This window comes from Zosterops lateralis (genome assembly GCF_965231275.1).
Source record: "Zosterops lateralis genome assembly, chromosome: 8".
NCBI classification, from domain to species: Eukaryota; Metazoa; Chordata; class Aves; order Passeriformes; family Zosteropidae; genus Zosterops; species Zosterops lateralis.
This window is the reverse complement of record NC_139768.1, coordinates 465,339-481,411: the sequence shown is the minus strand read 5'-3', so window position 1 is coordinate 481,411 and position 16,073 is coordinate 465,339. Positions and strand designations below refer to the sequence as shown.

Sequence of the window (16,073 nt, the reverse complement as noted above, 5' to 3'; positions counted from 1 at the left end):
TGGAGGCCCGTGGTAGGGATGGACTCAGGCACAGGCTGAGGGTTGTGTTCCCTGCCCCAAAGGCTGTGCAGGGCACACTGTGAGTGCCCAGCCCCACAGGAGGGCTCAGCTGCAGTGTCTGGCCTTGGCTGGGCTCTGCACTGCTGCAGGCACTGCTGAGGACTGTGCAGGGCAGGGCAGGAGCCCCGTGCTCTGCAGCCTCCTGCCCACACTCCAGAGCACTTTTGGCTGCTTACAGCTCCTGGCAGCTGCTCTGCCCTCATTCCAAGGCAGGCCCTCGCTTCAGCTGCCTCCTGCCAAAAATAGGCTGAGCTCAGAGAGCAACAGAGGTCATCTCCACTTGGAAATCCCAGTGGTTTCTGCCTTCATTCTCAATGTCAGGCGTTTGTATTGTGGATGAATTTCCCTTAGTTGCCCTACAACTGACTGTAACAACAATAACAATAAAGGAAGATCTGTCTAACTGCAGATAGAATATATTCTTAATCCCCTGCCCTCAGTCTGTCAGAGCATTAACCCTTGCTTTTGCCCACTATCCAGAAATGCCACAGAAAAGTCCCTTGGAAGAAAATGCACTGGCACCTTGACCAGTACCAATGTTCCTACTAAAGCAGGATTTTTAACAACAGAACTGGCCTTGGGCTTCTCAGTAATATCCTGGTTTAGGGCTGTAGTCAAGAGGTGTGAGGAAGGATAGAGGGAGAGCCTGAAGGAGGGCAGAGAGCTGTGCAGTCAAAGTGGCACAGAAGCAAAGGCTTGGTGTGGCACCAGGCTGACAGACAGCTCTGAACCTGTAAGGAAGGAGCTCAGGTTTGGAGGACAGCAGCTGTTCCAGAGGGACTCTGAAAAGGGCCAGGAGGTTCTCCTCTTCCCAGATTCACCAGCTGCCCTTGACTCCTCTCCCTGGCCACTGCCCCAGGCAGGACTGGCTGAGGCAGAGCCCAGTGGGAGAAGAGGAACAACTCCCTGGTGCTGCAGCCCAGGCTGGAAGCCAAGCAGGACAGTCAGGGAGCACTGAGGCTGCTGGCAGGGCTGATGTCAGTCCCTCACTCACAGGAGGAGCTTTCCCCACACACACACCAGCCCCTCCATCAGCCAAGGGCCCTGCACTCAGGAGGGAGCTCAGCTGGAGAGGGGAACATGCTGTTCTGTCAAACCCCATCAGCTCTGACAGAAGCAGAGCAGGTACCTGCCCTGCAGGTAGCAGCCCACTTTGCTCATGTGTGCAGCCAGCCATGCTCTGTAATTGAGCCCAGGAGCAGCAGGGAATATTCCTCTCCACTGATCCTTCCACTGTGATTGTGCCTGTGTGCAGCAGGCTCAAACCTGTGTTAATTCACTCATGCATGCTCCTGAGGTGTTCTCCCAGCTCTCAGGGCTGACTGCTCTCCTGAAAGCTCCAAAGGTTTATCCACAGCAAACCAGAGGTGCTGCAGGACACCCTTGGTGCTCCTCCCATCCCTACACAGGCAGGTGCTTATGTGCTCAGTTCCCCATCTCCAGTACTCAAATCCTTTTCTTTCAAACCTCTTTGACATTTCCTTTTCCCCTCCTTCCCATTTGACCAGTCCTGGCTCGTTATTTGGTTTGAAAGACAGAGAGCTGAAGTGTTGGTTTACGTGTATACACAACACCCCCATTCTGGGCTTCCTTAGTAGCTTCCTTACTAACCCAACTACTTCCTGTTGGGTTTTGTGGGTAAAGAATTTATGAGCCACAGGCACTGCAGTTAAACATCCTGGCCACATGCAGCTTTGCACAAGGCATAAAATCTAATATTGAAACCCAAACAATATTAGCACTGACAGCAAGTGGAGACCAGTGACCCCAAAATGCCAAAGGCTCTCAGGTGCTGTGAGAGCAGCTGAAGCTCTCTGGCATTTAGAGAAAAATGGGTGACTTGGCGGCTGATTAGTCATTCAGCAAAACAACCAACCCAGGCCAAACAAAATAAATGGTGGCTTTGGGGGAAGAGGCTGAACAAGGGATGTGTGGCTGCTTATCAGTGTTACCTGTTCTGCCCATGCAGGATGAGGAGCAGACAGGTCAGTGAGCTTCTCTTGCACAGCAGCGATCCCCTGGACGAGTCTGTCAAGAAATATTAAACAACAGCGCTGCAAAAAGCAGCCCGATTTACTAGAAAAGGCAAACAACGAGTGTGTCACAGTGCTGCAATCCCTTCCTGTGGCCAGACAGGCAATTTAACCCGAGGATGAGCCCGGGGCACCCCGGGCTGCCAGGCAGGAGCTGCTGCAGCATCCCCCGGTGCCAGGGCATCATCCCAGGCAGCGCAGGGAACCTGCAAACACGAGAGGGCACCCTCAGCACGGAGCCTGCTCGATAAGGCTTATCAGGCACGAGTATTTCAGCAAACTCAGCAAGTCAAGTGTCTTTCTGATAAGATTATTAGGAGGAACAGATAGAAGAAAAATCCAAAGAGCTCACGTTTTATTTTCTTTTGGTCTTTTAAGTTTCCCAAGCTTGAGGGGTTTTTGTTAAAATAAGGAGTGTAAAACCCTAACAAGACAAGGTTAGTAAAGAGACTGGCACTTGCTAAAAGAATCAAAACACCAGTGCTCCCACTGCCTCTAAGATGTTCCATCAATCACTAATGGGGTAAAGCTCTCATAGAACAGAAATACTGCAGTGCAGAGAACAGTCACAGATCTCATGATATTCAGGTGGGGAGCATCATTTGAGGCACAATCTACTCAGCCAGTCCCTACCCCAGGCACCCCATCTCTCCACCTGTAGTGCCCTTGTGCTGAGGGAGATTCTCTGGAATATCACTTCCCTGGCTCACCTCCCTCTGCAGCTGGATGTCCCAAATATACTCTGGGACACAGGAAACAGACTGCAGTTTGTCAGGACCTTGTTTTTTGGGGAGTTTGGTCACTGACCTCATAGCCTCTATGAGAAACTAGGGATCTGCTTACAGGGGCCATCCCCAAAAACCTGCAGACCCTGACCTGTGCTGCTTTTGCATTGAGGAAAGTTCTCTGGAATTCTACTTCTCCACCTCAAGTTTATGAAAGCCTGTGAACAAGGACAGGGCTGAGAGCAGAGGGGACCAGGGATGCTGTTGCTCTGTGCAGATGTTGGTACCAGTGACACAAGAGGGGCTTTCAGAAAGTGGCCCAGAAACTCAAATTCAAAAAGATTGTGTCAGACTCCCGTGGTAATTTGCTCTGAAAGCAGAATTTCCTTCAGTAGGAAGGGAGACCTCCAGGGGCCAGAATGAAAGCAGAAAGCCATGAAGGATCTGAAAGTACTGAGGTAAAAATTTGAATTTGTTAGAAGCTTCTGAGGAAGCAAAGGGCCAAACCTACATCCACACTTTGCATCCAGCTCCCATTTGTATAAGTTGCTTACTACAGACAGGAAGCTTATTTGCCTGGACAGATTTCTCTGGAATGACATTGGTTTTCAGAGGGGCTCTGCAGGAGCCTTGATAAGGGCTGCCAGTGGGATGTCCTGGCATCAGTCCTGGCCCTTCCCACAGCATTTTCCAGGCACCAGCACCATGGTGGTAACTGATACCAGCGATTTTTTTTTCATTCTCCTTCCAGCAGCAAGAAGATTATATTTGATTGAGCTTCACTACTGATTAATTTCTGTCTCCAGAGTTCCCTGCCAGCATATAAACCCACTAAGCCCCCAGTCCTCCTTTAGCCTGTGACTCACAGGAGAACTCAGTGTGTTCTCTGCCCCACGACTGTGATCCTGAGGAAATAACCTGGGTCTCCTCCAGAGGCCCCTGGAAACAACCACACACAGTCCACTGTCAAGGTAATGTGCTGTTAGGCCTGGATCTCACATCTGACATATCTGCTGCATGAAAAACACCACAAAACCAAAACAGAGCCTCAAAGCAAACAAAGAGCTAAAATCTAGTTGCCCTACTTTTCATTTCCCTCTGGGACATACATTTCAAAATCAGCCCAGCAACACCCAAAGTTGGATGTACCAATTTTGTACACCCAGCAGAGCTGAGGTGATAGCAGTTTTAAGAAAAACTTCAGTTTTAAAGGTAGGAATTGCCAGTGCTGGGTCCCACACTGTCTGTGGAGGCAGGTGATGGTTTTAAAGAGATTTAATGCAGCTCCACTCTGAGCTTGGGGCATGATCTGTGTCACCCAAGGCTGCAAACACAATCAGAGGGTTAGAGCAGAACTGTTGCTGTTGCCTGCAATGCTGACAAGGGTTCATCTCCTGAGGCTTCTCCCACTGAACACCCACAATTAGGGAGTTAATTCCTTCTTTCCCTTCTCAATTCCTGACACACAGAAAGTGATCCTAAGCATGAGCTACTTGGCTTATAACAACTATCTCAGTGTCATGACTTGGGGCCAGGTTGATGGTTTTAAGCACTTGGAGTTGACAGTTACTCATGACTGACTGGGGCTTATGAGCGGCAGACCATGAGGGATCATGAAATCAAGAACAAATTGCTTACAATGGCAAACAGGAAAGATCAAGATGTTTTCTGAACATGGTGGAAAGTCTTAACTTGAATTCTTTGGCCTTTTTTCCTCTAGAAGAATCCCAGCCAAAGAGGGAGCCAATATTGAGCACTGCAGTCAGTGACAAGTGCCTTTGAGGACAAGAGCCATCCACCCACAGAAAAGGATTCTTTTCTTTATCTACAACTCAAGGAAGGAAACACAATTTTATTATTGGGTTGGCTTAAAAAAAATACTTCTATTCAGGCAGTTAGTTTAAATGTGGGCCAAACCCTCTGGTTTTGTAACACGGTACAGTCCTCAAAGCCAGATTTCCAAAAACAGAGTGCCAGTTTCTCAGCTCAGACTGAGAACCCACAAATTGGCCAGACCATCAGCAGTGCTTTGCACATATTATCTCCTATTGGGACAAAATCTTTTCAAATCTGCCTGTAACTCAATGAAACCACAACAGTGACATCTGCAAACAATTCAGCACACAATATTTTCCTCCCTAGTCATGCTTAGGGGAAAAAAAAGCCATTTTTATAGTGACTGTTTTATCCACGTTATTCACATGTACTAATACCCAATAACATTATTTTCTAGAATACCCAGAAGAAAGCAGAAAGGTGTTTTATTTTATTTTATTCCTCCCAAAAGAGAATTTCCACAAAGGAGCAGTCAATTCTAACTCCAAAAAAACTATTCTATAGCAAAGCAGCAGAATTCATTTTGAAATGAAACTCCTCCAAAAGTGATATCAGAATTCCCACTCACACAAATGGTTTTTGCTTACAGGAGTGGTTGTTCTTGAAGAAGGGCCTCAACAATGGACTTGAAAGGTGATTCAGAACTGTAAGTCTGGTGCTAGAAAGGACATTAGAGTAGAAATCTGCAGCTCACATTGTTTTGGGCACAGACAGTTCTGACCAGAATAACTGACAATTACATTATTCAATAGCCTTTTGATTCTCAGAAATTGGCAGCAAACCTAATATTTCAGCTATTTGGATAAAACTGTTCCTGGTCTCTAGGGTATTGCTGTTTATTTGCCTCAACTCTATTAATTCCATCTAGAGCAGGTATTCAGAAAATGTGTGATAGCAGAATTGATCAGCCAAAACATACCGAACATTCCTTTCCAGAGGATTGCGAAAGTTCATTTAAGTAGTTCTTTTGCAACATCTTTTGGCTACGCTGTCCCTCCCACCAGCTCCTTACAAGAATCACAGAATCACATCTCTTATTGCCCCACTGCAGTCGCTTCCCCCACTGACATGAGATAAATTATCACAGAGTATTCTGAGTTGGGAGGGACTCACAAGGATCCTCAAGCCCAACCCTGAAGCAATTGGCCCGTACAGAGAGTGAACACACAGCCTTGGCACCATCAACACTAGGCTCAAGCCAACTGAGCCAAGAATTCACATGGATTTTGACTTTATTTAGAGCAGGAAGTTACTTTATCTTCCCCTAAGAGAAGAGCTCCCCGCCCACTCCAAGGAAAGAATGTAAACTGTCCAGCAAGGCCCCAGGGACATCCAAAGGTAGAACTGTAAGCAATGCTCACTTCCCACTGCCAGGGCAGATTAAAGAGAGGCAAATAGGACTAAAAACATAATGGGAAGGCCAAATCTTAAAAGGGAAGCTAGAAATGTATCTAGAGCCTGCAGACAGGAAGGAGGCAGATCCAGGTGTGTTGGATGTTCCTTTGGGCAGGTGAGGAGCCTGGCTCTGTGCACCCTGCCTGCCCTGTGGGGTGTCCCACTGCCATCAGTCACCCACCACAGCCAGGGCCATGGAAAGGGGGAAAATCTGTTCACATTGACCCTTCCTGCACTTCCCACAGCCAGAGAGGCATCTATCCATTTCCTGGAAATTGCAGCATTGTGGCAGGAATACAGAAGGGAAAGGGAAAAAAAAAAAAAAAAAAAAAAAAAAAGCTGTACAAATTTGAATGTTGTGTTCCCAGCAGAATAAGGGCAAACAGCATTTGGCTTTTAGGAAATTATGGGTTCCTGTCAGAAGTTAAGTTCTAGTTGGTTTTGGTTCAGGCTTGTGTCCAAACCTTTTAAAAAACTGTTCAGTTAGAACAGTTAAAGGAAGCACTAAAGGGTTTACTGTACTTTTTCCTTCAGCAGTGAAATGTTTTGACTGGAAGCAATTAGGGTCAGGAGCCTTTTTTTGTTACACACAAATTATTCAGGCCACGGCCCCGATCCCCACGGGCCCAAGTGCAGCAATAAATGTGGTGGGCACACGTCGTTTGTTCTCACTCCAGTACCGGGACAATTTTACCAATAGGTGGCACCAGAATATTTGAACATCACCAGGAAGGCTCGTTGGAAGTGGGATAGTTTTAGGCAGATGTAATTATGTAATTAAATACAGTCCTCTTTGCTGTTCATATGAGCTCTTTAATTACTTACTACAGGTGATGCACAGCTCATCAGAGCGCAAGCTGCAGCTACAGCCATGATTTATTAGCGAGTGGTTTTTAATCACACACGAGAAGTATTTGACATGAAAGTGCCATACATACAGTTGGATTTAACTGAGATGAACAGCTTTGTAGGGTTTTATTTGTCTTACTGGAAAGAAAAATACACTTCTGCCCAGACAATTCCAAATGTGGGCTGTTAAAAAAGACCCTTTCAAGAGTCCCAGTGCATATCTGGTACAATTCCAGCAAGGTCTATGAATAATTTACCAGCTAATGAGCTCTTTTCTGTTTATGAAATAATACTCTTAAGAATAATAAGGCAGGACATAAGCAGTAGCCATATGTTTCTTCTCAAGTTCTAGCCAGACAAATGACCTGAAAATTGCTGTTGCAAGAACTTCTAAAGCATATGGCTAAGTACAGGGAATTTGTTAACTTCTTGTGTCAGATCCAAGAGTTTCCAATTATCAACAAAAGATGGCATACCAACCCAATTACTCCTGATATATTCCAGTCAAAGACAGATTCCAAGTAACCAAAGCTGTGTGGGCGTATGTGGTTTGAAATAACAGGAATCACTGCAAATTTAGTGTAAATAAAAAATGTAGACCCGCAGATCACATCCAGACAAATGTGTCCCAGTGTGCTGAATGTACTTTCAACAGGAAGCAGGAATTTTTAGGCATTTTACCAACACAGATTTTGAGCCACCATAAACTATTAGAGGTACATTTACTTTCCAGCACTACAGAAAACTCCGGCAACAGCTTATTTCATTTGTCAGAGAGGAAAAGAAATACATCTTTCTTACATAACAAAACAATATACCAAATAGTTGACAATTTTTTTTTATTATTATTAATTGCAGATTGCTTTTGAAGACAACATCCTCATCCAGCTGGATAAACACCAGAACACTGGTAGGTTTTGCATATTTCTGATACATCTGACTAAGCAACTGAGTCCAGAGGCATGTTCTTACTCCCAGGAATCCTTAGCCCCAAACCTCTGGGCACAGTGTGTTTCCATACCATGCCTGAGCCATAGAATCTCCAGCCATTCTACGTGACAGCAAGATGGAAATGCAATGATGCATTCACAACAATGGACCAGAACTCATAAAACCTCCAAGGGAAAAACATGAGGAACCCATTTGTACACTAAACAATATTTCATATTCATACTAAAATTTATTACATCATCCTCAGAGCCATATAAACTGTCAGGGATTATTCCCACTGTACTGGGTCAGTGTGTCAATCCAGGTCAACAACAGCATATCCTTCACTAAGTTCAGAATGTTTCTGGGTTAATTTTTGTTTTAACCACACATCTTGCAAGAAGGTGAAGGTCCACAGGTCATTTCATGCTGCGTTTATGTTTCAATTCAGCCTGTTGAAAGTCACTGCTCGGGACTTTTATCATTTAGCTTCCAGCAACTGTGACTGTTCAAGGTTTATGATGTGGGTGGTAACAAATACACAAAATGCCAATTATCCACAGACAGGCCAATGGCTGGGATCTCTCCTGGTCAGACAATTATCCACAGACAGGCCAATGGCTGGGATCTCTCCTGGTCAGCCACAGCCCCACAGGCACTCCCCAGACCTGGGTCCTCTCAGGCTGAGTTGCTCAATCCAGAGCAGATTTCATTCACTACACTACGGACCTCTGGCTTGCTGTAGGGTGAGTAAAGCCTGAGTAGAGGCTGCTGGAGAATCCCCACCAGGCCACTGGCTGAGCAAAAAACCTGAAAGAAATCATGATACTGGTGAAGGGAGAGTAAAAAGCCCTACAGAGCCTGAGAACCACCTCCTCTTCCTCAGGAATTCCAGCCAGACAAGTTGATCCTGAGAGAGATACTGGTCCATTACAACAATAGTAAGCAAAATCTATGGAAAAGGATCCCCAAATACTTAGAACAGACTAAACATTAGAATAACTGCATGGGCAAAAGATGTTTAAGAGTCTAGAAATGCAATCTTTTCCTAATGGCTCATGTTACACTTTCATGAAACTGAAAAAATCACCAATTTAACTAATCCTTCCTTTATTATACTGCCTTTAAGAGTAGTACCTGAGGTATAAGTGTAAAAATAGGCATTTAAAAAAAAAAAACAAAAACCACACAACCCTGATCTAATTAACACATCATATGAAAGAAAGCAAGAGCTGAAAAACCACATTTTGGGCCTGCCTAAATTCCTATAACTACAGTAGAAAGATCCCAAAAAGCCATTCTGAAATTTGCTCTGTCCACACTATCTGAGTGTACATGACTGATGTATTTCTCCCAAACACAAGATTAAAACTAAACTGTTGTTCCTTATCACAGCAAATAATACCTGGCACTGTTCATAGGCATTTCCAATATTAACCCACCTGTAAACCAAAGAAAACATTCTCTCATAGCTCAGGAATCACAGTGCCAGGGCAGCTCATTTCTACAACCCAGGAATGCTGCCTGTGAAGCTTAACCTGGTGTGGGCACATGGAAGCTTTTCAATGATTAGCTATTATTTTATCAGCTCCAGAACAGAAAAAGATGAGTTTTCACCAGGATGGTGACAGCATCTAACTGGCAATGCTGCCTCAAAACCAGAATAAATACCAGCAGCCAACAGGTTTTCCTAAGCATCTTTATACAACTTCTTACTACTAAACTGAGGGGAAAGTGTTCAAAAGCTTGTGCCTCCAATTAAAGCGCCCAACAGGCAACAAACCACCTTCCAAAACACTATTCCCCACTGCATGTTATGTTCCACTTGCCAAGCTTTGTCTCTTTCAGGCTTGTGTATAACAGCCAAGTACTAATTTTTATCTCCTCCTCATGCCACATTGTTGGGGACCATGCTTTCCTCCTGAAGTGCATTGTTTTACATGCCATAGGTGGAAATACCACTCCCTCACAGCCAGAATTGGGCAGGCACATGAATTCAGTCAATTAGGCCTATTTTGGTGATTTTGTTTGTACAGATGAAGCCAGGCTTAGGCACCACAGTGACCAATGCCTTTCTTTATCACCCCACACACTGTCCACAAGGATCCAGCTGTCTGAATATCAAGGTGTGCATGCACAGCCAGTCAGCTTGAGCTACTCCAGACCAGCTGTGCTCATGGTTTTGTGGTGTTAGCCAAGTATTGATGCTGTGGTAGCACAGGCTGCCTACCCCAAGGTATCTGAACCCTGCTCTCCCTCACCTCCCAAGGGACAGGACACTGCAGGGTCCCTTGACCACTGCACTCTGCAAGGGGCTTCAACAAGTCTGTCCTCTACACCAGTGCTCAGCACCACTGCAGTAGTTGTTCATCCCCTGGGGGAGGACTGTCTGCTGTACAGTATTTTTTGATTTTTTTTTCAATATACAATGATCATCTTCACCTTTAGTCTTCTCTCACCTCAAGTCCTGTGTGCCCTTGGCCACTGTGCAGTTTGTTACAGAAAATGGGTTCAGGAAAGGTACAGGTAAGTTAAGGGAGGATCATTTGGAGCACAGCACTTATACAGAACCCCTGGGACTGCAATTCTCAGTTACACCCCATGACTGAGAGCCCTCATCTCCCTGCAAAATCCACAATGCTCTTCCCTAACTCCAGCAGCTCCTCCTGAGGCATGATGGCTGCATGGAAGGGCACTGCTCCTGTCAGCTGAAATCCCTGCTGCACCTGTTTGGATCGATGTAGCTCAATGGTCTCACAGCTTTTGTACTGGATTCAAAAGATTTATTTTAAATATCCCAACAGAGTCAGATAAGACACACTCAGCCCATTTCAGCATAAAATGCAAAGCATTCTTAGAGCAAAATGTGCAAAACTCCCACAACTATTTCAGTTAATAATTAAAAGGCCTTCCCCTAGGGTTAACCAAGTCAAGTTAGTTATTCATCTCACTGAAAGTGCACATACTAGCACCAAAAAGGAAAGCTGTTGGATGATTTTGCATTTCATCCATGCAGAGCCATGTATTATAACCACATAGAGAAGTGCAATGTGCTCCCAGAGAAGTACAATATTGCTCCACACTTTGGCATTTGTGGCAGAGTGCAGCAGCCACACACCTTGAGGCCCTCCAAGCCTCTCAGGCTGCTATAGAAGAGCCATACCTGCACACCTGAGACTGCTCTGGTGGCTGCCCCAGCTGAAACAGCAGGGCACTCACACAGGACATGGGCAGGCTGTGCACACAACAATCCATTTGCACTTCATACCTCCTGTATGGACATCTTTATACCTCACACCTACAGGGACCTGTGACTGGCAGTCCCAGCCAGCTACTTCTCCAAACAATGCCCGAAAAAAGCAAATTTACTTTAACCCCAGTGTTGTTCCCAGCTTTGCAGAAAGATTAAACCAAAGGAAAAGGTAAGACTCTTCCCTGTATAACTGCTGCAGAAGCTGGCCACCCTTAGGGTGATCATGCTGTGAATAAAATCCCCTCAGGACTGTGTGCTATCCTGTGCCCACTATCTCCACCCTGTCATAGTTGAGTGCTTTTTTAGCAAAAGAAATGCTCTCAGTCAGGCAGCCCTGGCCCACTGGACAGTGTGCTGAAGGCAACACCAATTATTCCAGAAAAGCACCATTAAAGTAAGTGCTTAACTTTGGAAATAAATACTGTATCACAGCATAAAGCTTTCAGATGATTCTAAAATGTCATAGAATCTTCTGGAACCTCAGTCTTTTCTTTATTCCTCGCAGCTTATTCATGCAGTAAGATAGAGAGCATTCCTACATGATTAGTCTTGCTAATAAATGCATTTAGAGGATTTAGAGAAATCCTTTTTTTTTTAAGAGCAGTATAAACATTTCCCCAAAAATAAACAAAGCACAGTATTTTTTTTTTTTTTTTGACAGCAACTCTCTAAAAATTAGCATAGTAGCATTTTGAGACTCAGGTATTTATCAGGCAAACTGAAACTCATGCTTCATGGTATTACCAAAGAGCATGTACTACACTGGGATTTCTGTTTCATGGGCAAAGTCATTTACTCCAACATGTCTGTGTGAAAACATCCAAGAGCAAAACATATTCCTGCATGTCCACTGGAGTTCTTGGACACTTACAGTCACTAACCTGGCAAAACACTGTAACAGACTCGTTTTAGGAATGTTATTCAGTCATTTCAGTGCTTCCTGTCTCTCCTCTGCGGGCTAGTAAACCTGACTTGAACAGTTTGGTTATATTAACCTAACTTTCCTTGCCATTACTATGATAGTTTTCTTTCTTGTGAGTACTGTGAGTCATTTCCTTAAATCTTTGCTGGTTTGGCTGCAGTCTTCAGGACAGTTGGAGCTGCCAATGCTCCTCTTCTACTCCTGCTTTTAATTGTGCTGCGTGCAAGAACCATTTCTCTTACAGCAGATTTATCAGTTTAATTGAAATAATTACATTGTTGCCTATGCCGAATGCAAATTATTCAAGTTCAGCTGTCATCATAACTTCTTCAAAGCCAGACAAGGTCCCAGTTGTGGGGGGTCTGGGCCCAATGTTCTCTGACTATTCTGATAAAACCCTTGCAGATAACACTTGTTTCCCAAGCCTTTAGAAACATGGCCATACCACACTATCCTTTCATGCCTCTGCTTAAACAGAATAACCAGAAAAAAGCCTTTCCACCTCATCATATAAAGTCCACTAATGCATTCTAATTGCTCCAATACTCCTCTGTGTATTCCTAGGCTTGGGAAGAGGAAAACACATGCACACAAAAGAAACAAGAAAAACAAACACATGAAAGACCCACCCAGGGCACCTCTGCAGTAACCAGGGACAGCACAGAACCCACATCCAGCCCAGGCAGGGACAGAACACAGGGACAAGACCCAGGGCAGCTCAGAGCAGGAATGGGAGCTCTGGGCCAAGCTGAAATGGAGCTCCTGCACCCATGGGTGCAGGCTGTGGGAGGGTGTTTAAAGGACAATTAAAGCCTGGCACTGCAGCAGAGGGGAACCCCAGCATTCAAGGATGAGTAATTCTGAGAAATAAAAGCAACTATGTTCTGAGTGCTAAATCTACCCAGGTGCTTTTTACAGAACAGTGACTCTCCAAGTGCAAACAATTTTATAGTAATGAAGTCATGTATTGAACTTGTATGAAAGAAACAAAACAAAACAAGAAATTCTCAAATCCCATTTTTTTGTTCAATTTCTGATAAATACCCCAAGGCTAATCTCAGCAGCTATTAGCCTCTACTACTGAAGGAGAAGTGCATTAATTGCTTCAGCCATTATATATAATATGAAAGCCTTGAGTGACTGAAGGAACCTCTGCAGTGTAAAGGAGATTTTTTTCTTAGTTGAGGGACTATTATAGTAATTGAGCAAATCTTACCTGCTGAGACAAACAGAAGAATAGATTTTTTTGAAATGCATCATTGTTAAATGCAGCATTTTAGCTACACAGGGTGCTAAGAAGAATGTACACTACATCATACACCAGTAATAGCAAACAAAAATAACCAGAAAATTCCTAATAAAGAAGGTTGATCCATTTGGAACCTGAATACAGAAAACAATTTTACCTGTCTGTAATTTTATTTCCATTAGTTTAGGAAGACAGAGAAAAATGGTTTCAGTATATATTTAATTTAAATCAAAGTATTAACTCCAGTTGTAAACTTACATCAGAATTTAGTTCAGATACCCTCTCCTTCAATAAAACCACTTTTCCCTGTTTGACACTTTATGTGAGTGCAACAGAAAGAATATAAAACACCTAAAAATTGCCTGTGAAGATTACAGTGTAAAGAGGCAAGTTTCAAAACAGGAATATTTTTTCTCAATCCAGGAGTGCTTTTTTCCAGTGGCTTCTAAAGAAGAGAGAGAACCTTTCTTGTTCCTAATTAAGGAAAGAACATTGTTATCAAATTCAGGATTTAAGTTAGAAACCAACTTTTCGTTGTTTATAGATTTGTGGTGCAGTTCCTTTGACAGCAATGTAGGATGTTACCTGGCATGGCAAGGAGATTGCCAGTGCAGATTATTGCTCTTATTCTTTTTGGTTCTTTAGAGTTCCATATTCAATTCTAATTCAGGCTTCTATTCATTAATTACTCTCCTTAAAAATTAGGCAATATAAATTTTCTTTTTCTGATTGGTAATATTTAAATCTCTTTTTATGATGTTTTCTAATTAGATTTAGGATGTGAACTATGACTTTGCCAGAAGAGGCAGGTTTTGCTCTTGCCAGAAAACGCCCGTGCCATTTCCAAGAGTGAAAATTCCTGGACTTCTGAGCTTTGTACATTTGTTTCTAATTCTCCCAACATTTCAGAAAAGACAAGGTTCACATAATCCATCTGTTGAAAAATCTTCCAGGGATTAAGATGTTTAAAACTGGGTGTCTCTAATAAATAGCAGTTTATATATAAGGTTGTACAGCACATTTAATGTTACCAAATGTTAACACCTCGTGTGTGATCAGTCAGACTTTTAAACCAATGATCCAATGGCTTTCTGTCAGGTTCATCAAGGCTGTATTTATTTCCCTGCTCATTCTCACAACCATTAATGTCTCTCTTTGGTGATGAGTGAGGTACCAGAACACTGAAAAAAGGTCAAATAAAGTGACTGTAAAAAAGGCAGGAAAGGAACCAATAAACTCTTGACTAGTCAGTTTAACAACTTCTCCCAGGAATGTTCTGGAGTAAAATAAGTAATTGGAACAGGTAATTGGAATAGGGAACCTAACCACAGGAGTTATACACAGCGAGTATGGCTATGACAAGAATAAATCCTACCAGGCTGATGTGCTGCTGTGACAAACAGGAATTTCTGCAGACAGGAGCAGCAGCAAGGCCATAACTCAGGACTTCACAGAGTTTAAGTCCTATTTCCTGTAACATTCGCATAAAATACAACAAAAGTCGTCAATAACATAAAAGTGTGTAACAAGCAACCCCACACAAGACTGTGGTGACCATCAGGATGGAAGGATGTATCAAAATGGAAATTCTATCCCAGGCCCATACCTGTTCTGTGTTCCATTGGTGATCCTGTGAGAAAACTGAAAATGTGCTCCTGAGGGGTGTGAAAACTGAAGCTGCAGAGGAACAGCATTAGTGCAAATAGATGTCAAAAATACCAGGAACACAATCTTTAAGAAAATTAGGATTAAAAACATTTGGGACCAGACCAAGAGACTATGCTGAGCAACAGTACTCAACACCAAAACACAGCAAAGAACAATTAGCTGGGCCATGGCATTTTCTGAAAAGGACCTGGGGGTTACAGTTCATCAACAGAAGTCAGCAATGCCATGCAGACAGGAGAAGCACTGCATAAAGATGAATAATCAGGAGTACAGGTTGTGAGGCAGCTGGTAAAATCACACAGGTCTGTCCAGCACTGCTCAGGCCTCCACTTTTGTGCTTGTATTTCAAGAAGGATGTGGCTTACTGTGGAAAGAGTTTGTTGCAGACCAACTAGAGATATGACCTCTGAGATTGAGCTGAAAGATTTAGGAGTGTCTAGCTTAATGAAGGTAACTCTAAAAGATTAATCAGTGCTTGATAAAAGTATTCATAAGCACCATAGTCTGATAGAAAGAAGAAATAATTCATTCAGTGTGTCCATGGTGGACAGGACAAAAACTAAGGGCTTTAAGTTGTAGCAAGAATAATTCAAGTTACTTATTAAAGGGAGAAAATACTTCTTGATGGTAAGTGAAGCACAGGAATTTCCTGGATAGGTCATGAAGACCTCATCATTAGAAACTGTAAAGGAGTGAACAAACAAATATCTATCAGGAATGAACTCAGCACAGACAGGAGATGAATGAGATAACCTTTTTGTGATCTCTTTCAATTTTATTTTTTTTTAATGGTTCCATGATTCTGTATCACTAAAAAGATGGTTTGGAATCTCTCTGCCCTTTTGGTTAGAAAAAGAATTTATCCGGGGAATTTCTAGAGGTAGAAAAGTTTTTTAACAGCTGTGGAAGATGTTTTGTTTGTTTGCTGGTGGATGCACAGTACTTTTGGACACCTTAGGCCACGTTATATTATTCTGAGAAATTTAAAACAATGGGACTCATGAAGTTCCTCTCCATTCCAGGATCTGTTTCACCCCAATGAATGTGGACTCTGCACAGAGGCTGAGTGTGACAATGAACCATTCTCCTGTTTGGTTTTGCTTTTTCTGAGGTTTGCAGATAATGTCTGCGTGTGTGTGTGTGTGTGAGGTGA

The 16,073-nt window shown here is 43.4% G+C and overlaps 1 long non-coding RNA gene across 2 annotated transcripts in view; it reads right to left on the bottom strand.

The window, feature by feature from the left end:
* LOC310912211 overlaps positions 1-15,445 on the bottom strand; it is a 67,141-nt gene extending 51,696 nt beyond the window's left edge. For both annotated transcript variants that reach the window (XR_014590629.1, XR_014590630.1), the window contains exons 1-2: positions 14,859-15,445; positions 14,628-14,723 (exon numbers count right to left, since the gene is read on the bottom strand). This is a non-coding gene — a long non-coding RNA (uncharacterized lncRNA). The remainder of the gene's footprint in view (positions 1-14,627; positions 14,724-14,858) is intronic.
* Between the last annotated feature and the right edge of the window lie 628 nt (positions 15,446-16,073).